Below are 24008 nucleotides of genomic sequence, written 5' to 3'. Positions count from 1 at the left end.
GATAGAATACTGCTGAACAGCGAGTGTACCTGTCTGATTCTTGCTTTGGAAGCTTCCTCTCAGGGGTGTACTCCACCGTGTGAGTTGTGGGGTGTCAGTCTGCCCCTAGTGGGGGATATCTCCCAGTTAGGCTACTCAGGGGTCAGGGACCCACTTGAGCAGGCAGTCTGTCCGTTCTCAGATCTCAACCTCTGTGTTGGGAGACTCACTGCTCTCTTCAAAGCTGTCAGAGTCGTTTGCATCTGCAGAGGTTTCTGCTGCTTTGTTGTTGTTGTTGTTTAGCTGTGCCCAGTCCCCAGAGGTGGAGTCTACAGAGACTGGCAGGCCTCCTTGAGCTGCTGTGAGCTCCACCCAGTTTGAGCTTCCCAGCTGCTTTGTTTACCTACTTAAGCCTCAGCAATGGCGGGCGCCCCTCCCCCAGCCTCGCTGCTGCCTTGCAGTTAGATGGCAGACTGCTGTGCTAGCAATAAGGAAGGCTCCGTGGGCATGGGACCCTCCTGGCCAGGTGTGGGATATAATCTCCTGGTGTGCCCGTTTGCTTAAAGCACAGTATTGGGGTGGGAGTTACCCGATTTTCTAGGTGTTGTGTGCCTCAGTTCCCCTGTCTAGGAAAAGGGATTCCCTTCCCCCTTTCAGTTCCCAGGTGAGGCGATGCCTTGCCCTGCTTCAGCTCTTGCTGGTTGGGCTGCAACAGCTGACCAGCACCGATTGTCCGGCACTCCCTAGTGAGATAAACCCAGTACCTCAGTTGAAAATGCCGAAATCACCTGTCTTCTGTGTCACTCGCGCTGGGAGCTGGAGACTGGAGCTGTTCCTATTCGTCCATCTTGCTCCGCCCCCCCCCAGTTTTTATTCTTTGAAAAAACATGAAGGGTGCTTTACCTTGGGTTCTAAGACAGACAATCACCAAGATTCACTGTGCACTACCATCTTTAATATTTGGAATGAGAACTACGTACTCTACTAAATAGTTGCCCTAAGGCTAGTTATAGATAATAAGCTATATGTAATATAAAAAGAGAAAGTGGATGTTAATATCCAACTCCATCCTTAGGAAATGTGAGAAACTTTGAGGAAACAAATTTCAATGAACTGTCTTTGGCTTAATCCACTCTGTATTTCTCCTGCTGCATCAGGTTCTATAACCCTCTGCTATGTCTCCAGTGCTTTTTGGGCTAAGGTAGAAATGCCAGGGCTGGTTTTCAGTCTCAATTAATTTGCACAAGTTTCACTTTGGCTTGAGAGTTTGTAGGGATAATTGCCTCCCCAAATGCTCTGGGAAATGCATGCTCTTATTATAAGGTTACCATATAACCTTTATATGGTAGATATATGGTAGATGTCCCAGATATCTCAGTTTATCTGGGACAATCCCAATTAATGCCTACTCTTCTGATGTGACTATTAGTTGCATCTTATGCCAGTGTAATGGATTAATGGGGCAGCCACCTATTTGTCCTGCTCACCCTGTGGGAAAGGGATGGGAGTGTTATAGTCTGCTCCCTTTGTCTTTGAGATAAGATCTGAAAACAGAGCAGAAATGTGGGTGCTATGAAACTTCCTGTGTGCACATTAATATCTTTCTTGGGGGGCAGTAGCTCAGAATTCTAAGGTTTTAACATTTCATGTCCCCATCAAATTAGCCTCATATCCTTCACCTCCCATGCATTCATTCTTTGAGAGTGAAATGTTTAAATGCCTACATTTAATGTTTACATTTATGCTTTTTGAATAATTTTTGAATTATATGATTTATAAATAATTTATAAATGTCCTTCATTTTACTGTAATAGCTATTCAGAAAATGATCTAATTTACTCAATTTTAGCGTAGCACCACCATAAATTCAATGGGAAATTGAAAAGAACTCACTGGTCTGCTGTTTCTCAATGTTGGTGAATTTAATCTCTTTATTTCAAAGATACATTGTGTCCTTGTGTATTGAGTAAAAATAGCTCCACTATCTAATAACAAAGACGTACTGTGTTTGACAAATTCCAGATTATAAAACATGTTTATAGTGGAATTGATAAAATTCATAGTAGCAGCACTGTAGGGAAGACAGATCTATGTAATGGGTCTAGGTATGGATTGGAATCAAGTCTAAAGGCCCCTTATGTAAGTTGTGTGCTTTGAGGGAAGTAATTTATTGTTTGTGAGCCTCAACTTCATTATGGATAAAATGAGGAAAGTAAAACTTGCCCCACCCACTTCATAAGGCAAACAAATGTGATGAGTGTAAAAATAACTTATCAAATGCAAAGTACTATGTGATCATAAGTGGTAGCAGAGAGCGTTGTCCTTCAGGCTGTTTAGAGGTATTATACTCACAGAAGAAAATATATCCACTTGAAAGGTGGGATTTCTTAGTCTATCTCTCTTTCCATTGGCAATTCCATTCCCCCTATACAGACTGAAGCTCAAACGAGTTCAAGCCAACAAGAATTTGTCAAGAATTGATCAGATACAGCAATGGGTTTGAAGTGGGCAGAAACTGCTAGTCAATGGGGCATTTCAAAGATGCTAGTCTTTGCAAACTCTGCACCACTGGTTCCGACTCTTGCCAGTGCCTGAACTTGATTTGGTTATAAAGATAAATAAGATATGATTCTGCTCTAGGGAGCCCACAATCCAATGAGAGAGATAGACATACACGAGTTAATTTCAATATAATGTAATAAACAGTATAATTTTTTAAAGAGTCACAGAAGAATGTGGAGACACTTAGTAAACCTGACTCTCATAAGGTAAGTTTAAAGAAAGATTTCAGGTGCCAATGATATTGTGTATGTCAAAAAGCCTTCTGTAATAATCATTATGGCACAGTTCTCAGGTGTAACAAAGGGTCAGAGATTACACCTCCTTGTTCCTATAAAAATAACAAGTGCAGATTTTGTTGTAGAACAGATCAGTGCCTAATACCTCATTCAGTCAATTACTTGCTACATTTCTGAGCTTCAGCTTCTTTATCTGTGGTGCAGGGGTAATAATATCTACCTCAGTCTACTGGAATGTCAGCTCTACAAGGGCCTTTGGCCTCTTTTGTTTATTACTGTGTCTCCATCACTTAGAATATGGTAAGCACTATGGATGTTACCTTACATAGATGGTAAGTACTCAATAAATATTAATAGTTGTGGAATTTGTTTAGTAAATGAAGGTAGCTATTCATTTCCCAATCACCATTTTTTTTTCTTAATTTTAATCAAGAGCCACCATAAAGTCAAGGAGATATTGAACAGGGTCCACTGGTTTACTCTTTGCTTCTCAATCCTGACCAATTTCACCTTTTTGTCTTTCAAATATGTATTTCAAAGGTACACAGTGTCCTCGTATATTTAGTAAAAATGGCACCATTACACAAGACAAAGGCAAAAGGCGATGGACAGGCCATGCTTATGATGCTTCCCTGTGTATATTCACGTGGTCTGCCATGCTGCAATGTCCTTCCCTGTTGAGAAATTTGCAAGGATCTGAAGACTCAAGTCTGTATATAGAAATGATATCATCAAATATGCATAGTTTTTCTGTTTTTCAATGTTTGGAGTCTCTGTTTTTATAAGTGTTCAGTTATTCTGAAAACAAACTTTCCCCAAATTGTCAAAGAAAAAACCGTGACGATGCTAGAGTAGCTCGTTCATCAAGCAACATCCTTTAAGCACTTTTTCATCAAAGGATTGACAGATTGCACATTTCACTCGAAAACTGTCCCACAAATATTCCCCTGGAGAGTTGGTAGCTCCGGAGCTTGAGAGTTGGATCTCAGAACGGCAAATACCTCATTGAGAACCAGCGCTAGTATCAAATGCAGTTCTCCCTAGCGGCCACTTGGTGGCAGTGCCAGCTCAAGCCATTAGCGTGCACACGAGCATGTGATTCCTAACTTCTATTCAAATTTTAGGACCTACAAGGGGTTTCGGGTAAATCACATGGGCTAAGGTAAGCTTTGCTTACTGACAAAGAGGCTATATAAGAATTTTAAAATAAATTTCTTAGCCTGATTTATGATATTAGGTTAGGCCCCCAGTTAGGTTACACCTAAAGAGGTGAATAATGGCAATTTCCTCAGTGTCTTTTAATAATCTCTACTTTGACATCACACATAGGTCAAACATAACCCAGGTCCTATCCCAGAACTGGTTATTATCCTGAACTTCTTCACCTCATAAATCTTAAACTCTGTTCTCTGACCACAAACATCTATCTCTCCCTCTTTGCTGTTATCGCAAAGGTGTGGTTTCTCAGAGATCACAGTCTCTTGAGCCCTTCTCTTTCTTCCTGTTTTCCAGATTCAACAGCCAATCCTGCAACCCTTCTGTATTAGGGTTCTCCTGAGAAACAGAATGAATAGAATGTAGATGGTAGATATATAGATTAGATAGATTAGAGATAGATAGATATAAAGACTTATAATAGAAATTGGCTTATATGATGACTATGGAGACAGAAAAATCCCACAGTCTGGCATCTGCAAGCTGGGAACCAGGAGAACTGGTGGTGTAACTCCTGTTCTAATTCCTAAGGCCAGAGAACCAGGAGCTCCAATGTCTAGGGGCAGGAGAAGACAAACGCCCCAGCTCAAATGGGGAGAGTGAATTCACCATTAGTCCACCTATTTGCTCTATGCAAACCCTCAGTGAATGGGATAATGTCCACCTGCATTGGTGAGGGCATGGGCTCATTGCTGCACCTCTTTTGCTGTAAAGTGAGTTTCTTGATCAGAAACAATGCTGTGTGGAAAACCATGATGGTGGATAAGGCATTCTGTAAATCCACAGATGACAGTTTTGGCAGAGAAGCATTGCATGCAAGAAAGGCAAGTTTGTATCCAAACTAAGTTTCTATTTTAGTATGGACAAAACACTGCCCCTTCCATGATGGAAGTGGTTCAGTGTAATCAACTTGCCACCAGGTAGCTGGATGATAACCATGGGGAATGGTGTCATATTGGTGTTCAGTGTTGGTTTCTGCTGCTGGCAGACTGGGCACTCAACTGTGGCCATATCCAAGTTGACTTTGGTGAGTAGAAGTCCATGTTGCTGAGTTCATGCATAACCATCATCTCTGTCATCAGGACCACTTTGTTAATGAGCCCATTGGCCAATGAAAGAAGTGGCAGGAAAGAAAGAGACTGACTGGTATCCACAGGACAGCTCATTCTATCTACTTGATTATTAAAATTCTCCTCTGCAGAGGTTATCCTTTGGCAGGCATTCAGATGGGACACAAATACCTTCTTTTTTTTTTTTTTCTCATTCAGAGATGTTTCCTCTCTGTGTATTGGCTCATTCTTTCCCAGGCTCCTTTGACAACCCTTTAAATGTTGCTGGAATTCTTCCTTAGACTTATTTTCTCTCTATACAACCCCATGTGACCTCTTTTATGGCTTTAATTATCAATTATATACTAAAGAATATACTCCCGAAACAATATCTCTAGACAGCTTGTCTAAACCTGAACTCCTCATTCCTTTATGTCTTCTACCAAGTTTTTTATTTTATTTTATTTTTTTACTCACTCTGTTGCCCAGGCTGGAGTGCAGTGGCATGATCTCAGCTCACTGCAACCTCTGCCTCCTGGGTTCAAGTGATCCTTGTGCCTCAGCCTCCCGAGTAGCTGGGATTACAGGAGTGCACTAGTACACCCTGCTAACTTTTGTATTTTTTTGTAAAGATGGGGTTTTGTCATGTTGGCCAGGCTGGTCTCGAACCCCTGGCCTCAAGTGATCTGCCCACCTCGGCCTCCCAAAGTGCTGAGATTACAGTCTTTTACCAAGTCTTCTCATCCTTTATTCTTCATCTCATTAATGGTTCTGTTAACCACCTAGTTATCAAATTGGAAACCTAGAAGTCATGCTTTACTCCTTCCTCTCTCTCACTTCACACATCTATGTAGGTACCAAATTCAGTTAAATGTAGTACCTTTACATCTACTGAGACAGCTCACTTCTCCATCTCCATAACCACTGCCTTAGCTCAGGCTGTCTTCATTTTCCCCCATAAATTACTGAATAAGTTGCTCATTCCTTCTCCCAACAAACCAATTCTCCAAACTCCTGCAAGAGGGAATTTCAAACAGGAAGATCTGATTTGCTTAAATTCATTTTTGGTTTTTCATATTATTCAGCATAAACTCCTAAGCATAAAGTTTTGGAAATGCATTCTGGAAAAGTGAAACAAATGACAACTTTCTGAAGCTATTGGAAACTTAGATAAAATGTTTAACATTAAAGAGAAACTATCTGTTTTGTGGTAATGATGTGAATTTAAATTTTGGTGGAGCAAGGCTTTGTGGTAAATATAACATTTGTATTAATATAAACATCTATGGAGAAGAAATAAATTCAAAGCTGTTTGTCATGTACAGGTAAACCATAATTGTGTTCAAACAAACTATGATATCATATCTGTTAAAATACAGTCTGTAGTTGTCGCAGTTTTAAGAATTTAACATATCTCACATGGTTAATGTCATAAAATATTTGCGATGAAGTTGATGTTGAATCATAAAACAAGCTTTGACGTGGCAAATCGCACTTTATCTCTTTTCTTCCCATCATCAATTGAATTTACAAGTGTTTTAGCCTTTGAAGAACTACTTTGCAAATAGATGTTAGTGCTCTACAACAGCGTTCAACTTTTTGTAAATGAGCTTTTTAACCTTTTAGTATATTAAAAAGTCACCTGTAAATCTATCAATCATTAAACTGTTCTGTGAATGTAATGTCAAAAAGTCAGCTTTGGCAGCATTTATTGAGTTGAAATTATTATAAAGAAAGCCTGCACCCAGATCCCAGATGTTGCTTTTTTAAATATCATTCTCCAATAAAAGCAACCAGGGATCCTTAGAGAAATGGTTGATGTCAGCAACTCTCAGTTTCAGTTAGGATTGGAACAGGGAAAATATAAGATTTGCTTGAAGCATTTGTAGCCCCAGGAAGCAAGGAAGAACCCCTAAAACAAAGGATAAAGGCACGCCAAAGGGACAAAAGAGCCAACCTGAAAGAGCTCCCAGTGGCCACATTGGAATAATTTGACAAACAAAATAACAATAATGTTGGATTATAACTGAAAGCATAGTATGATTATACATGAATCTGCACTGAATATATACATAGAATTCCCCTGGAATGGAAGTATAATTTCCTCCTCCTTGAGTATGGACTGGGCTTCGTGATTTTCTTCTAAAAATAGAGCATGAAAAGGAAGAAAAAGAATAACTTTATTGTAGAGAAACCTGGCAAACACTACCTTAAGCAAGTGATCATGGTTAACATCACTAGTGCTATGGTATGTTGACATCATGTGATGAGAAAGGCATTTCACCTTTGTGGTATTCTCCCAAATCCATAACTCCAGTGCATCATAGGAAAAACATCAAACAAAAACTGAAGAACATTTTATAGCATATCTGACCAGTACTCTTCAAAACTTTCAAGGTCATCAAAAACAAAAACAAAGACAGACTAAGATGAGACTAAGGAGATATGACGACTAAATGTAATGAGGTATCCTGGATGAGGTCGTGGAACAGAAAAATGACATTAGGGAAAAACTAATGAAATTAGAATAAAGGGTGGAGTTTAGTTAATAGCAACGTACCAAAGTCGATTTCTTAGTTATGAAAAGTGTACCATGGTTAAAGCATGATGTTAACAAAAGGAGAAACAGGGTGAAGGATATGCAGGAATTCTCTGCACTACTTTTAAAGTTTTTTTGTAACTCTAAAATTATTCTAAAAGAAAAAGTTGGTTTAAAAAAGAAAGCCTGTAATATGGAAAATGTTACATGTATTAATCCCAGAATTTTGGGAGGCCAAGGTGGAAGGATCACTTGAGCCCAGGAGTTGGAGACCAACCTGAGCAACAGAAGGAGATGCCATCTCTACCAAAAAATTTTTAAAATTACCCAGGCGTGGTGGTGCACACCTGTGGTCCCAGCTATTCAGGCAGCTAAGGTGGGAGGATCACTTGAGCCTAGGAGGTCAAGGCTGCAGCAAGCCTGGATCACATCACTGCATTCCAGGCTGGGTAACAGTGAGACCCTGTCTCAAAAACAAAAACCAAAAAACTTCTTATTTCTACAAAACCAAGGAGAAACTGAAGAAATTATGGGGAACTCAAACAGTCTTTATAGGAATCAATTTTGAGTATCTTGGCTTGTAGAAAGAATATTTTGATGGAGTGCCAATTTTTAATTGGATAATTTATATTGACATCTGGAATTGAAAGATATTGAGAATGCTTAGATTTTTGCAGGACTTATATTTGGCAAAAAATTCAAAAGTATATAAATTCAGGCTATGTTTTTTCACAAGTTGTTTTTTTCATACAAAATAATTTGTCAAAGAAATTTTACTCTGAAGGAAAGCAAAAAGCATTGCTTGTGACAGTATTGGGGTAAAACATTCATACATCTCAATTAGAAGAAATTAGAATTGAAACTATTCTTCGTAACTGGCTCTGAGTTTGCCAGGAACTTCAGTGCCTATGGAGAGAACATATTATCCAATAAAAAAAAGTAGAGAAGTGTCAATTGCGGGTGTCAACAATTTCAAATGTATTAACCACCAAAATAACACTTTGCACATTACAATTTGATGAACAAATTAAAAATAATAAGATGTCTATTGAAAAAAATGCACTCTTCCAGAAGATACTAGTAACAGAGACAGATGCAGCTAAGCAACTGAATATGCACTATAGTCATTGTTTTGTTTATTTCATTTTTAAAGCATTCAGGTAGTCAATATAACAAAATAATTCTAAAAATTATTTAAGGTGCAAGAATATATGTTATTTTCAATTTTTAGAAGTAATTTTATTTTTTACAAGTTTTTAATAGAACTACCAATGTAATACAATAGGACCAATATAGTAAAAACACAATTTGTTGCTCAATAAATATTTTAATTATGTGATTTTCATGATTGTGTTAACATATTCTCTTTCACTCTCAAACACGCTTTCACGTGGATAAATTCTGTGGCCACTTAACATATAGATATCCTTGAGCAGCCTGCAGACAGGCAACAGTTTCTTATTCATTGTTGTACCTTCATTATCTAGCATGGGAATGTTTAATACAGGTTTATTGAAGAGATGAATAAATGAATGTACGTTTTGTCCTGCAGAGTGTTCAGTGGTGCTACTGCTAATGAAAGGTAAGCAGTAGCAAAGCTTGACATGAGTGCTTTTCCTGTCAGCGGCACGTGGGCCTTTAACACCTGGGTGAACCCTAAACAGGTGCTGCGTCATGGAAACCCAGGTGCAGAGCAGAGCGCCTCATCCATCTCTCACAGCTGCTCCCTCCTTTTGGGGTTCCTATAGCCTCAATATTTTTCTTTTGAAGCTTTTAAAATCTAACAAAAAATTGAAAGAAGAATATAGGTAACACCCATGTTTCTTTCACTTCAGAAAATTAATAATTTTATACTGTCAAACATGCACTTAAATTTTCCTGATTGTCACCCAGATATTATTTTTAGCTGCTTTAAACCTGTATCCAATGAAGTTTTCAGGCATTGCATTTGTCTGTGTCTCTTTTAGCTCTTTTAATCTAGAACAGTCCCTGCCTTGTATTGTTCATTTTTCACATCCCTGGCTTTTTCGACAAGTCTTGCAGACTGGCCTTTTGTCTACTCTTTAGTTTTTAAAATGTTATAAAGTGAATTAAGAACATGTGGCCAAGTTCCCTTTTACTAGACAAGGATGATTTAGGGAGATGGGCTTTTAGGCAAAAATGCTAGTCAGAGAATGAGGAGGGATTTCATTTAACATACAAGACTTAGGGGCTCCTTTCCATATAGTCAAGGAAAAAATTCAGCCATTTCACTGAAGAAGTAATCATTTAGAATTCATTGATAATTACTCCTTCTCAAAAATATTAGGTAAAATTTCCATCAAGCAATTTCTGAAGCACAATAACTACATTTGAAAAGAAATATTTTACACATTTAAGGCATGATTTTAATTTAGGTTTTCCACATACGTTATATGTGAGTACATTTAAAGTTAAATGACCTGCTACCACATGTTAATTATCATTTGTGCTAATAAACAACAAAATAGTGTGATAAAGAGGTATTTTAAATTTTATTCCATTTTTCTATACACTCTTGCTAGGAAATTAACTCTGCATTTTGGGGGGGGGCAGGGAATAAAGCAGGCATAGGCACCAATGTAAATTGATTCTCCTTTCATTAAAACAGACTGATTTGTTGCATTGAATCAATGAATAGCAGTTACTAGGTGCTGAGAATAGATGAAGAAAAGATAGCAAATATGGCTCCTGCTTTGGAAGATGTTTTCTAATAGTATAAATAAGAGAAACATGCTGATACATGTTCTTTCACTTTCCACTTTTTGGTATGTATTAAATATTATACATATATATGTTATACACACACACATATATATGATACTATTATAAATGATTCATTATCCATGGCCTTAAGTCTTCTTTCAGAATTTGTACAGAAAATGGTAGGCACTCAATAAATGCCTTTTGCACAAATGAACTCAAATTTGTTCCGTGCATATTGCTATTTTCAAATTGATGTCACACATGGTCTGAGTGAATTTCATCTGCATTGAAATGTGGAGGAAGCTCTTGACAGATGACAGTGTGGGGCCCTGCAGGGTGAGAAGAAAAGCCGTGCCAGCCTGAGGGAGGATACTGTGACCTTAAGGCTGCCCTTGAAAGACAGCGGGAGTGTGCGGCTCACACAGCACCCCCGGCACATCCGTGCTGGGCTGGTGGGTCCCAGGATGTACACAGGAGTAGAAAACAATAACTACATTAGCATTCAGAGCCATCCACACCAAATCGCTGCCTCCTCCAATGTCATCTGCAGATGGGAAATCTGGGGATTTTTAGATGGTTTTTATGATAATTATAATGCCACTTACATGTGCATCCTTCTCTAAAACACTGCTCATGAAGTAACTACCCAACCTATTATGCTGTTGTTAGAGGAGGAAAAAAATTAAAATTACTCAATTTATTTGTTTATGTGGAAGTCTTACTGTAGCATATATTTTCATACATTTAGATAAAATGTATCCCTTCTGGCACCAAACAGTGTTGAATCAGTCCCTTCACCTCTATGAGATGTAGTTTCCTCATAAGTAGAGAATGAGTAAAAATATTCACTATGTTTATCCCTCAGAGTTGCTGAAAAATCAAATGAGAAAATGAATGTGTATGAAAGTAAAAAAAAAATGTGTTATTACTACTATTACCTGTCTCTTCAGCTCATATGTTTGTATATGACTCACATCCAGGATGGAGAAAGGATGAAAGTTTATTCACTAGGGTCAGAACCTCTCCCAAGAGTGGCCTGGAACACTTTGAAGTCAGGAAAGAGGGCTGCTCTATTGGCTGCTTAAAGGAGTTTTCTCACTCTCTCTACATCCACCAAAGCCCAGTTCAGTATTTTCCCGTCCAACTTAGTGGTGTGCATCCCCACCCAGAAAACATTATGAGGTGATGGAAAGACTCCAAAAACCAATAAAACAGCAGGGCTGGAATTTTGACTCCACCTTTGTGTTAGTCCGTTCTCATGCTGTTATAAAGACATACCTGAGACTGGGTAATTTATAAAGAAAAGGAGTTTAATTGGCTCCCAGTTTCACCAGCTGTAGAGGAGGTATGGCCGGGGAGGCCCCAGGAAACACAATCATGGCAGAAAGCGAAGAGGAAGGAAGCACGTTCTACATGGCTTGAGCAGGAAGAAGAAAGAAGCGGGAGGTGTTACACACTTTCAGACAATCAGATCTCTTGAGAACTCACTGGCTATCATGAGAACAGCAACAAGGAAATCTACCCTCATGATCCAGTCACCTCCCACCAGGTCCCTCCCCTAACATTGGAGACTACAATTCAATATGAGATTTCGGTGAGGACACAGAGCCAAAGCATATCAATATTTAATTTGGTGTGTGGTACACAATGCTGAATCTTTTCAAGTCTTATTTTTCTTACTTGTGTAACAACCTTAGTATTGTTAGTCAGTTGTGTAACATAGAATGTGTGAAGCAACACACAGGGGGCTTTTAGAAAATAGTTTACTTTGCTCAAAATGGACAGCCCACACACCTTGAATTTCCTCGTTTTTGGAAAGGAGATAACACTTATAGAGGCAGTATTCAAATTAATGAGACAATGTATGAAAACTCCAGCAAGGAGCTTGGCATGTGGAATGTAATTAATTTATTCAGGCTTCAGTCTTGTAATGGTAACATAGTGGGATGGGGCTGGAGGAGGAAAATCAAAGGAGTCTGTGGCTCAGACAGAGACCTAGGTCATGAGGAAAATAACCTGTGCTGTGTATAATACGGCTGAATTGAGGCTGCGTGATCAAGAATGTCTGAGTAAAACCCACATTCTATTTTTCCTTTGTTTTAAAGATAGAAGTGCCAATTGTTAAGTTTTTCATGCCTGACTTGTCTGTTTACACTGCTGCCTAGAAGGGACTTAGGCTGGCAAGTGCAGAAGCTTGTTCTCTGGTGTCAGTAGACTGGAACCTAGGCTTGCCATTCATTGCTCTCCTGATCTTTATTTGGTCTGAAAGAGGAACTGGAGTAGATGTGGGAGAGATACAGTGTTTTCTAACCTGTTTTATCATACTTAAAAATGTAGCATAAACTCCCAAGTCCCAATCTAGCCGTAAGTCTTCTTGTCTCTGCCTTCAAAATATATTGTCTATTCACTTCTTCCACCTCCACTGCCACCATCCCAGGTGAAATCATTACTTTTTTTTAAATTTTTTTTTTTTTGATACAGGCTAGAGTGCAATGGTGTGATCTCTGCTCACTGCAACCTCTAGCTCCCAGGTTCAAGCAATTCTCCTGCCTCAGCTTCCCAAGTAGCTGGGATTACAGGTGCCTGCCACCATGCCTGGCTAATTTTTTGTGTTTTTAGTAGAGATGGGTTTTTGCTATGTTGGCCAGGCTGGTCTTGAACTCCTGACCTCAGGTGATTCACCTGCCTCGGCCTCCCAAAGTGCTGGGAATATAGGTATGAGCCACCGTGCCTGGCCCACTCTTATCTTGTAAATGGACAACTGTGTCAAAAGTATTCTATCTGATTCTGCCTTTTTTTTTTTTTTGCCATTTCTCCCTGTAGTAGACATGGTGATTGTGTTGACAGCCTCCAGTCAACTCTCTGTATTGTGGCAGCTGTGTGGTTTGTGTGGGATTGACCCCACTACCATCTCTAGGGAATACCCTGAAGACTTAAAGCCTATCAGGAAAATCCATGTGCTGTTGTTGTAGCAATCGGTTCAGACAGCCCAGGACTAACCCAAGCAGCTCCTGATATTTATCTGGCCAAAGGATTGGTTCAAGGTGGTTCAATTGTGCAAATCTTAGGGCATTTGTCAAATGGATAGAGGGAGCCGTCTTGTTCTCTCCTTCTGGATGTGAAGGAGAAAGCATGATGTGGTATACAGACTGGTAGCCATTTTGCCCAGATAGCCTGAGAAAGAAGCCACCAAGTAGGAGGCAAAGCCAGTGGAATCTCAGAGAAGTGGAGTAAAATCCCCAACTAAATCATGCCTAAAGCCCTTTCTTCCTTTGAACTTTCAGTAACATGGACTAATAAATTCCTTCTAAGTCATTTTTAGATTCTTATAACGGTTCCTAATGACTTTATTCTCTATGCTATAGACAGAGTGATATTTTCAAAACATAAATCAGACTATGTTACATCTTTGCTTAAAATTTTCTGCTAAGAATTTAGGATAAAGTATAACTTCTTAATTAAATTGGACATGAAGCTATATAATGAGATGTTAACTTCTCTGACCTCTGTGGCTGCCACCTACCCTTTCTCTGACTACACTACAGATACCCCTGAATTCTTTCTGTGCCTCAAATTCACCAGGTTTACTCTAATCTCGGATTTACACTTGCTGTTTTCTCTGCCTACAGTGCTCTTTCTTCAGATCTTAAATTGCTGATATCTTCTTCTCATTCAGGTCTCAACTCAAGTGTTGCTTCCTCAAATAACTTTTCCCTAACTACTCAATTTCATTTTTCTTCTGATCAATGCCACTCTCTATACTACTAATCTATTTAGTTTTGTTCATAGCATTTGGTATCTAAAATAATCTTATTTCCTTTTATTTTGGTGTCTCCCCACTAAAATAGAAGCTTCTGGTGGGAGAAGACCTTATCTTTCTTCTTCATCCTGTATCTTATTGTCTAGGACAGTTCTTGGAACCATAGTAAATGGTAAATAAATGTTTGTTGAATTAATGAAAGTCACTAATGAAATATAAGATGATATATTTTTATTACTCTATTATATGAATATCCTACTTATTTTTTATTAACTTTGATAAGTCCTTATATTGAATTCAATTTTCTAGATCAACAAAGGACCCAGTAGTCTCCAAAAACAGTCTTAAGTCTGGTATCCTGTATGTCTGAATAAGAGAATGCCAAGAACCCATCTCTCCTACGCTTTCCAGTCCTTTGGTCTGCTTTTTTTCATTAGGTTCAATCTTTGTTCGGCTGATGTGAGCTGATTTGCAAAGAGTATAATTTGGAGAGTGCTCCTGGAGTTTTTCAAGGCCTAGGTTCAGATCTGATCTTGCCTACTAATTGGTTGGTTCCCTCCCCTGGGCTGGATTTGTTTTCTTCATGCTAGCCACTGTGTGGCCCGAATGTGGGTCCAAACTACCAAATCACTGAACCATCATGAATCATGAGATTGCTTGTTTTTCACACAGCTAGGGGCTAGAGGAACCTGCTGCTTTGTCTAACTCAGTAGATGGGCACCTCTTGGACTGTGTTGCCTACCTACAGAAAGTTAGAATGTGCCACCTATTCAGCCCATCACAACCAATACACACAAGAGCTTCCTCCACTCCTCTGCCATCCTCTACCTATGAATCTTTTTTTTTTGAGATGGAGTCTTGCTCTGTTGCCCAGGCTGGAGTGCAGTGGTGTGATCTCAGCTCACTGCAACCTCTGCCTCCCAGGTTCAAGCGATTCTCCTGCCTCAGCCTCCTGTGTAGCTGGGATTACAGGCGCCCACCACCATGCCCAGCTAATTTTTGTATTTTTAGTACAGATGGGGTTTCACCATGTTGGCCAGGCTGGTCTTGAACTCCCGACCTCAGGTGATCCGCCCGCCTTAGCCTCCCAAAGTACACCTGTGAATCTTATGGGGTAGTTTCTCTTTTTCATCTTCAGCCAGTTGTGGAGGAGCCAGTATTACTTATAGCTGATCCTACTTCCACCTTAGAAAGATCTCGACCATTTGCCTCCAGGGTATTCTTGACTGTTTTCCTTCAGAGCACTCTTGACCATTCTCCTCTGAGCTGCGTTGTCATCAAAGGGGACAGAAGGATAAATAAGCAGTCAGTGTAGGAAAGTGGATTATGGAGTGAAGGAACACTTCAGTTGTGAAAAGAGTTAAATCCAAGACATAGGACAGCTACATTTTCTGTTAACCCTGGACATAAAGTGAAGACAAATAACACAACTATTTAGCTGTACTTCCCATTCAATCCCCTGGCTTGCCTTTGTCTTTCCTGTCATTCACATGTGGAGCTGAGGCAGACCAGAGATTACTGGGAGCAGGCAAAGTGACAAAGTGGAGTATCTCTCAGTTCAGAATGTACTGTCTCTTACACCACAGAGGATTTATATTGTAATGAGCAATTGAGAGACCTAAGGGTGTCTTACAGATGAAATGTTGTCATTTAGGAAAAGAAGTAATGCTGTGCAAAAGAAAGTGGGCTGACTTGTAATCTAGAATTTCAAACACTCAGATCTTTTTTTTCTTTTTTTGATAATGGAACTGATAAATGTTACTTTGCACCTTTCCTTTTAGATATCTCCATAATTTATTCTGATTTTTAATAACAAAGGCCAAATCCTTTAGTTGTAAGACTGTAGTGACTACCACGTTTTAGATTAATCAAATGTTTGGGGGACCAAGTCGGCAAGAAGTGCCATCACCTTAAATCTCCTGGCTCCCCTGAGGGGTCCTGCTCCACTTACTTCCAGGATGACTCTGGCACCAAAATTCTTGTAACTGAGCCTCACCTTATACGCATGTGAAACAAAAATCACTCAAAACCTTTTTAGCTGTTCTAACTCTATTGGTGGTTTTGTTTGGGAATAACTCAGAAACAAGGTGGAAGTGTTAATAAATGCCTGTCTGTTCTAAACCAAAAAGTATCTGAGACAGGTCTCAATCAATTTAGAAGTTTATTTTGCCAAGGTTAAGGACATGCCTGGAAGAAAAGAACATGACATCACAGAAACAGTCTGTGGTTTGTGCCTTTCTCCAAAGATGATTCTGAGGGCTTCAGTATTTAAAGGGGAAAAGCAGGCTGGAGAGAAAAGAGGAGGGGCACCGTAATCCACATGTTGTAAGAGAAAAGAAGCAGACAGGGGAATTGTGAATTATGTAATAGTCTCAAGCTCAGTAAATCGGCACTTTACATAAGATTAAGTGTGTTTGGACCAACGGAGGCAAGATGGCGCAGTTCCGGGTTCTTCACCATCAGCTTTCCCTTGCCCGGGAAAGACACAGGTCGACTGCGCAGGCGCAACCCGACGGAGAAAAACCGGAACCCACCTAGCCACGCCTACCGCCCCCGCCCGGACCCGCCAATGTCCCCCCCACTGCCCTCCCACTCCCAGGCCCAGGACATAAAAGCCGCTCCCAGCGGGCGCGCTGTGGGCACTTCCTCAGCCCTCACTCCTGTGGGGACTGTAGGAGCTCCCCCCGAGAGGTCCACCGGGTGACTCCCCCGGCCTCCCCTGCCGGAGACCGGCGGACCTCACCCCTCCCCCACACCTTCTTTCCTGAAGCTGGGGGACCAAAAATAAATGTGCAGTTTTGCTCCTAGCCTTGCCTACTCGCTGGTCATTTAATACTCGCCCTGGTTTCCTGGAAAGCAAATCAAGGTGAACATAGAGTAGCTACCTGTGGAGATATTTAACCTTTTATCTGTAGCTATCTGCCTAGGAACAATAGGAAAGGCAGTTTTTTTGCGTGACAGCTTTTGGCTTAATTCTTTCCTTTTGGCATAGTTAATTGGGGTTCCAGGTTTTTTTCCTTTCACACTGCTTATACTCTACCAAAAAGTCCAAATGTAAATGGACATTTCATCTGAAACTCTGTCTTTATGGGAGTATCCAGTAAATCACTACCAGAGTTTTAGAATCAGGTGAGTCCTAAGAATACCACTGATTGAATTCTCTCACGAGCTTGCGGTTTGGCCATTCTGATAGATAAGAGAAAATATTTTCTTTTTACTAAGAAATCTTCTAGACCTATACAGTTCTAATTTATGAACTGTTACAATATAGGACAAAGATTGGGATTTAAGAGAATGATGAAAAGTATAAACAAGTCATGGGGGGTTTATAAATCTTGTAAAGAGAATTTTGTGTGTAATTGGGTTGGCTGGGATTAGAAGGGAATTGATTATACGTTTTTCTAAGAACTGAGCATTAATGTCAGGGGTGCACTGATACAGGACCAGAATCTGATTCTCTGTGTTTGAAGCAACAAGGTTTTCCTAGAATGTTGATCTACTCTTAGTAAAAAATAAATTGCAAGAGGTTTGGATTTTAATTCTCAAATCCATTTCTTTAAATTTTCAACCATCTTCTGACCTACAGCTTTTCTTGTTTTACAGCTTCTACCTAATTTCAAGTTGGAAGTGCTGTTTTCACTTAAAATGATAATTACATTTTTTGAGTAGACTTTTCCTCTTAAAGCCCTTCAGATTCACATGCCTAGGGTTTGGCTTTTTACTGCGTCTCACTACATGTGATTCACAGGTCATGCATCATTGCTTTCTGCTTTTCTTCCTTATCTCCTTGAAAAGGTACATATTTTTGCTTAACTAGAGTGGTTACTCTCTTCCTTAGCTTTTTCATCCATTTCTGTAGCTTTTGTGCTACCGTGGCCTAACACTGAGAAAGTTTGTCTTAAAGGACTAAGAAAACAATATTTCTTCCATTATAACTTGATTCTACACTCTTTGCTTTTCTTGATGCCTCTAAATTGTTCTATGTAACCAGACAATTTTACTTGCTTTTACTTTTTCTCAAAGCTATAGATTCCCCTGCTCAAGGTAATGGTTCTCTTGTTTACATTGTTATTTTATAATATGGTGTACACTCATAATCATGGACATATACTCTTTCAGTATACAATTTAATTGAAGTACCTTTTCAACAGACTTCCACTTCGAGGTTATGTAAATGGCCTTCCAATAAAGAGAAGCACTAATACTGCAGGAGATCTGTGTGTGTGTGTGTGTGTGTGTGTGGTTGCTTTTTAATGTTTTAAGTAATAAGCCCAAGAAACAGGATTTTTTTTGTTTTATTCATATAGTTTCTCGTGCTTTTCTTGTGTTTTCTGCTGTCCTTATTAGGTTTTTGATTACTTAGAAAAATTGAATCATCTCTAATTGGTGATGCTAAATCTTTCTTAAAATTTAATTATGCAGATGTGTTGATGTTTTAAAAATTATTTAATATTTATAAAGGTCTGATAGTCCTTCTGTGATACTGTCAGTCATAATTCTGGCCATCTTAAAATACGGTAGAAGTGACTAAATTTCTTTGTGTTAGCTACAAAGAATTCTCATCACATTTTTAACCGTGGCTATTTTAAGTTTTTGTCATTTACAGTTTTGATTTTTCTCTAAAGGCATCTCCAATCAGATTCATAGAAAATACTCTAACAAGTACTTTTGAATACAGTTTCTGATGACTTTAAAATCAATGCATGAAGTAAAAATGTCCAAAACGCTTATTAAAAAACATTGAGGAATTCATGAAACTGCTAACCAAGATCAGACAAAGCAAGAATTAATTATATGGACTAAACTGATAAAGTAATATGATTTTTATAATGTTCATTTAACATATTTATGGTTCTTTGATGAATTATGGTTCTTTATTTTTTAGATTTGAGGAAACTCATAAGGTCCCTCCAGTGTACAACAATTTGGTAACATATACGGTGAACAGAATTAAAATATTTGTTTTTTCTCTCTATCTGGTCCCTTCAAAATTCAAAAACTATTTGTGGCTATATTTATTTTATGACCATATATTTATTTATATAAGTTCAATATAAATATTTTCTTTATAACAATATATAATTTAAAATAGTGGCAAGATTTAACTAGGTTGTTCTATTTAAAGTTGTTTGTAGATACTGTGCTATGGAATTGTATACTTTAAACTAGTTAATTTTATGGTATGTAAATTATAATCACAAAAAAGATTTTTAAAAACCAAAAAACAGTTTATAGGTACTACAGATAAAACCTAAAGCCCAGCTTGATTTGTCTTCCTAGCCTTGAAAATTTTTCTAAGTCCAATATGAAATCTAATCACTATTATTATTATACTTGTGTAAATTATAAGACCAAATCTAGTAAAATTAAATTTATTTAGAGCAAATTAGTCTTAATCTGATTACATTTGGCAAAAATTGAGATGAATACAATATACTTGTTATTGGCTTATAGTCTGAAATATGTTTTCAAGTTTTATTATCAACCTGTAGACTGAACTGGATCCTACATTTTTCTAGGTTTCTTCAATCCAATTTTCTCCCATGGAATTACTAAACAAAAACTTCTTTTCCCTGAAGTCTTTTAATAATGTAACTTTTCAATAACTCTTCAATACTCAGACACTGACAAACATTCACAAGCATGGAGACCATCCAGGAAAATATGACCTCACCACGTGAACTCAATAAAGCACCGGTAACTGATCCTAGAGAGACAGATATGTGACCTTTCAGACAGATGACTCAAAAGCTGTTTGAGGATGCTCAATGAAATTCAAGATAACATAGAGAAGGAATTCAGAATCCTATCAGTTAAATTTAACAAAGAGATTGAAATAATCAAAAAGAATCAAGCAGAAATTCTGGAACTGAAAATTACACTAGACATACTGAAGAATGCATCAGAGTACCTTAACAACAGAACTGATCAAACAGAAGAAAGAATTAGTGAACTTGAAGACAGGCTATTTCAAAACACACATTTGGAGGGGACAAAAGAAAAAAGAATAAAAACTATGAAGCATGCCTACAAGAACTAGAAAATAGCCTCAAAAGGGCAAACCTATGAGTTCTTGGCCTTAAAAAGGAAGTAGAGAAAGACAGAGAGGTAAGAAGTTTATTCAAAGGGATAATAATGAATAACTTCCCAAAGCGAGAGAAAGATACTGATATTCAAGTAGAAGAATGTTATAGGACACCAAGCAGATTTAACCCAAATAAGACTACCTCAAGACATTTAATAATCAAACTTCTAAATGTCAAGGATAAAGAAAGATCCTAAAAGCAGCAAAAGAAAAGAAACAAATAACATACATGAAACTCCAATATGTCTGGCAGCAGGCTTTTCATTGGAAACTTTACAGGCCAGGAGAGAGTGGCATGATTTATTTAAAGTGCTGAAGGAAAAATTTTTTACACAAGAATAATATATCTGGAAAAAATATCCCTCAATCATGAAGGAGAAATACCTTGGAATCTATGCAAACACATGGAAATTAAACAATATGCTCCTGAATGACCAGTGGGTCAATGAAGCAATTAAGAAGGAAACTTAAAAATTTCTTGAAAAAAGTGATAATGGAAAAACAACACACCAAAACCTATTGTATAAAGCAAATGCAATACTAAGGAAAGTTTATAGCAATAAGCACCTACATTAAGAAAGTAGAAGAACTTCAAATAAACAACCTGATGATGCATCTAAAGAACTGAAAAAGCAGCAGCAAATCAAACCTAAAATTAGTAAAAGAAAAGAAAGAATAAAGATCAAAGCATAAATAAATGATACTGAAACAAAGAAAACAATAAAAAAGTCAACAAAATGAAAAGTTGTTTTTTGAAAAGATAAACACAATTGACCAAACTTTAGCCAGATTAAGAAAAAAAGAGAAGGCCCAAACAAAACCAGAGATGAAAAAGTACAGATTACCATTGATACCACAGAAGTTTAAAGGATCATTAGAAGCTGATATGAGCAACCATATGCCAACAAATTGGAAAATCTAGAAGAAATAGATAAATTCTTAGGCACATAAAACTACCAAAATTGAACCCTGAAGAAATCCAAAACCTGAACAAAGAACATGTAATGAGATAGAAGCCATAATAAGAAGTCTCCCAGCAAAGAAAAGCCTGGACCCTACTGAATTCTACCTAACATTTAAAGAAGAACTAATATCAATCTTACTCAAACTATTCTGAAAAATAGTGGAGGAGGGTATACTTCCAAACTCATTTTACGAGGCCAATTTTACTCTGATACCCAAACCATACAAAGATACATCAATGACCTTCTTCGCAGAAATAGAAAAAATAATCCTAAAATTTATGTGGAATCACAAAAGACTCACAACAAAACTGGAGGAATCACATTACCTGACTTCAAATTATACTACAGAGCTATAGTAACCAAAACAGCATGGGACTGACGTAAACACAGATAAATAGACCAGTGGAACAGAATAGAGAACTCAGATATAAATTCATACATCTACAGGGAACTCATTTTTGACAAAGGTGCCAAGAACATACACTGGGGAAAAGACAATCCCTTCAATAAATGGTTCTGGAAAAACTGGATATCCATATGCAGAAGAATGGAGCTAGACCCCTATCTCTCACCGTATAAAAAAATCAAAATGGACTAAATACTTAAATCTAAGACCTCAAACTATGAAACTACTACAGGAAACTTTGGGGAAACTCTCCAGAACATTGGTCTAGGCAAAGAATTCTTGAGTAAATACCCTATAAACACAGGCAACCAAAGCAAAAATAGACAAATGGGATCACATCATGTTAAAAATCTTCTGTGCAGCAAAAGAAACAGTCAACAAAGTGAAGAGACAACTTACATAATGGGAGAAAATATTTGCAAACTACCCATCTGACAAAGGAACAATAACTAGAATATATAAGGAGCTCAAAAAAACTCTATAGGAAAAAAAACTAATAATCTGATTTTAAAATGGGCAAAAGATCTGAATAGACATTTCTCAAAAGAAGACATAGAAATGGCAAACAGGTATATGAAAAGGTGCTCAACATCATTGATCATCAGAGAAATGCAAATCAAAACTACAATGAGATATCACTTTACCCCAGTTAAAATGGCTTTTATCAAAAAAGAGGAATAATGAATGCTGGTGAGGATATGGAGAAAAGGGAATTGGAGGTAGGAATGTAAATTAGTAAAGCCACTATGCAGAACAGTTTGGAGGTTCCTGAAAAAGCTACTGTATGATCCAGAAATCCCCTGCTAGGTATATCCCAAAAGAAAGGAAATGAGAATGTAGAAGATACGTCTGCCCTTACATGTTTATTGCAGCACTATTAACAGCAGCCAATATTTGGAAACAATCTAAATGCCCATCAATAGATAAATGAATAAAGAAGATGTGTTACATAAACACAGTAGAGTACTATTCCACCATAAAAAACAAGATAGTGTCATTTGCAACAATATGGATGGAACTGGGACATATTATGTTAAGTGAAATAAGACAGGCACAGAAAGGCAAACTAACATCACATGTTCTTACTTATTTGTGGGAACTAAAAATTAAAAACATATACCTCATGGAGATAGAGAGTAAAATGATGGTTACCAGAGGGTGGGAAGGGTAGTGGATGGCAGAGAAATGGTGCTCATTAGAGGGTAGAAAAATATAGTTAGATAGAATGAATCAGATCTCGTATTTGATAGCACAACAGGATGACTACTGTCAATAATAATTTATTATACATTTAAAAATAACTAAAATAGTACATTTGGATTTTTGTAAAGAAAAGATGCTTGAGGTGATGGATACCCCACCTACTCTGATGTGATTATTACACATGGTATGCCTGTATCAAAAAATATATATATAGTACATAGGATATTTATATGTATGTGTTATATATATAATGTACCCACAAAAATTAAAAATTAAAAAATAAAAATAAATAAATTAGAAACTCCTGAGATGAAAAAAATCTCAAATGTCAGCTGTGGAGATTGAAGGCATATCTCCTGTCTGCCTGTGGTCTAGAGGGGCTGTGCTGGAGTTACAGGCCACCTACTCTGCTTTAGGTAGTTTGGGCAGTTTTACTAGAATAACCCATAATAATAAAATCTGTGATTTTAACTTTAGTAATATAAGTTAATTATTTATAGCAGACTATTACTATTAATTACAATGTCAACAGTTTATTTTTACTAATGACTTTTTTTGAGATCTGAACATTTATAATATAAATCATTTAGGCAGAGCAACATGTATATAAAAAAAATTATTGCACATAAACCATTTGAGCAGTGTTGGGTACATTTGAAAACTCTTCATATATCTCAAGTTATACATTCACAGAACAATGCTTTATAGATACGTCACAGCTCCAGGAAAGCACATAGTCAAAAGCTCGACATTGATACACTTACTTTTCCATATTTTTTTCCAGAAAGTGTCTTGAATTTAAACATCAACATAATAAAAATTACATTTTCAAAGTTTTCCACTCTCCCTAATTAACTAGTAAGGCAATATTCTTTAATGCCCTAAGAAACAAGCACGTTTTATACTACACATTTTTGCATATGGCTTTGATAAATTTCTGCATATTGCCTAATTCTGCATATTGCTTTATGAGAGAAATTCTTATATTTCCCTTTAATTCAGTTAGCAGACATTGATTGAAAAGTATAGAAAATGCACTGCACTGGGTTGGTTACAGATGAATACTTTGACAAGGAAACCCTGAGTCCAGGCTGACCTGCAACAATCCTAGCACCGCTTATGAATCATTTATAAGCTAGGATGCAAGTAAGGCTGGAGTGAGGTGTGTACTATGTCATATAGGTGCTTTTGAGAACCAAGACACATGGAAGGTTATTGCTACTTTTATGAAAAGTTTAATAGGAAGTTAACAGCTAACATAGTTTATAGAAGCCATATAGGATCA

The 24008-nt window shown here is 37.7% G+C and overlaps 1 long non-coding RNA gene across 1 annotated transcript in view; it reads left to right on the top strand.

Annotated features, from left to right (window-relative positions):
- The first annotated feature begins 2678 nt into the window (after positions 1-2678).
- LOC105522060 overlaps positions 2679-24008 on the top strand; it is a 72685-nt gene continuing 51355 nt past the window's right edge. The window contains exon 1 of the long non-coding RNA XR_001003378.1: positions 2679-2747. This is a non-coding gene — a long non-coding RNA (uncharacterized LOC105522060). The remainder of the gene's footprint in view (positions 2748-24008) is intronic.

The sequence above is a fragment of the Colobus angolensis genome, unplaced genomic scaffold (assembly GCF_000951035.1).
Source record: "Colobus angolensis palliatus isolate OR3802 unplaced genomic scaffold, Cang.pa_1.0 Scaffold418, whole genome shotgun sequence".
NCBI lineage: Eukaryota > Metazoa > Chordata > Mammalia > Primates > Cercopithecidae > Colobus > Colobus angolensis.
The sequence above is the reverse complement of the archived record's forward strand: the minus strand, read 5'-3'. Positions and strand labels throughout refer to the sequence as shown.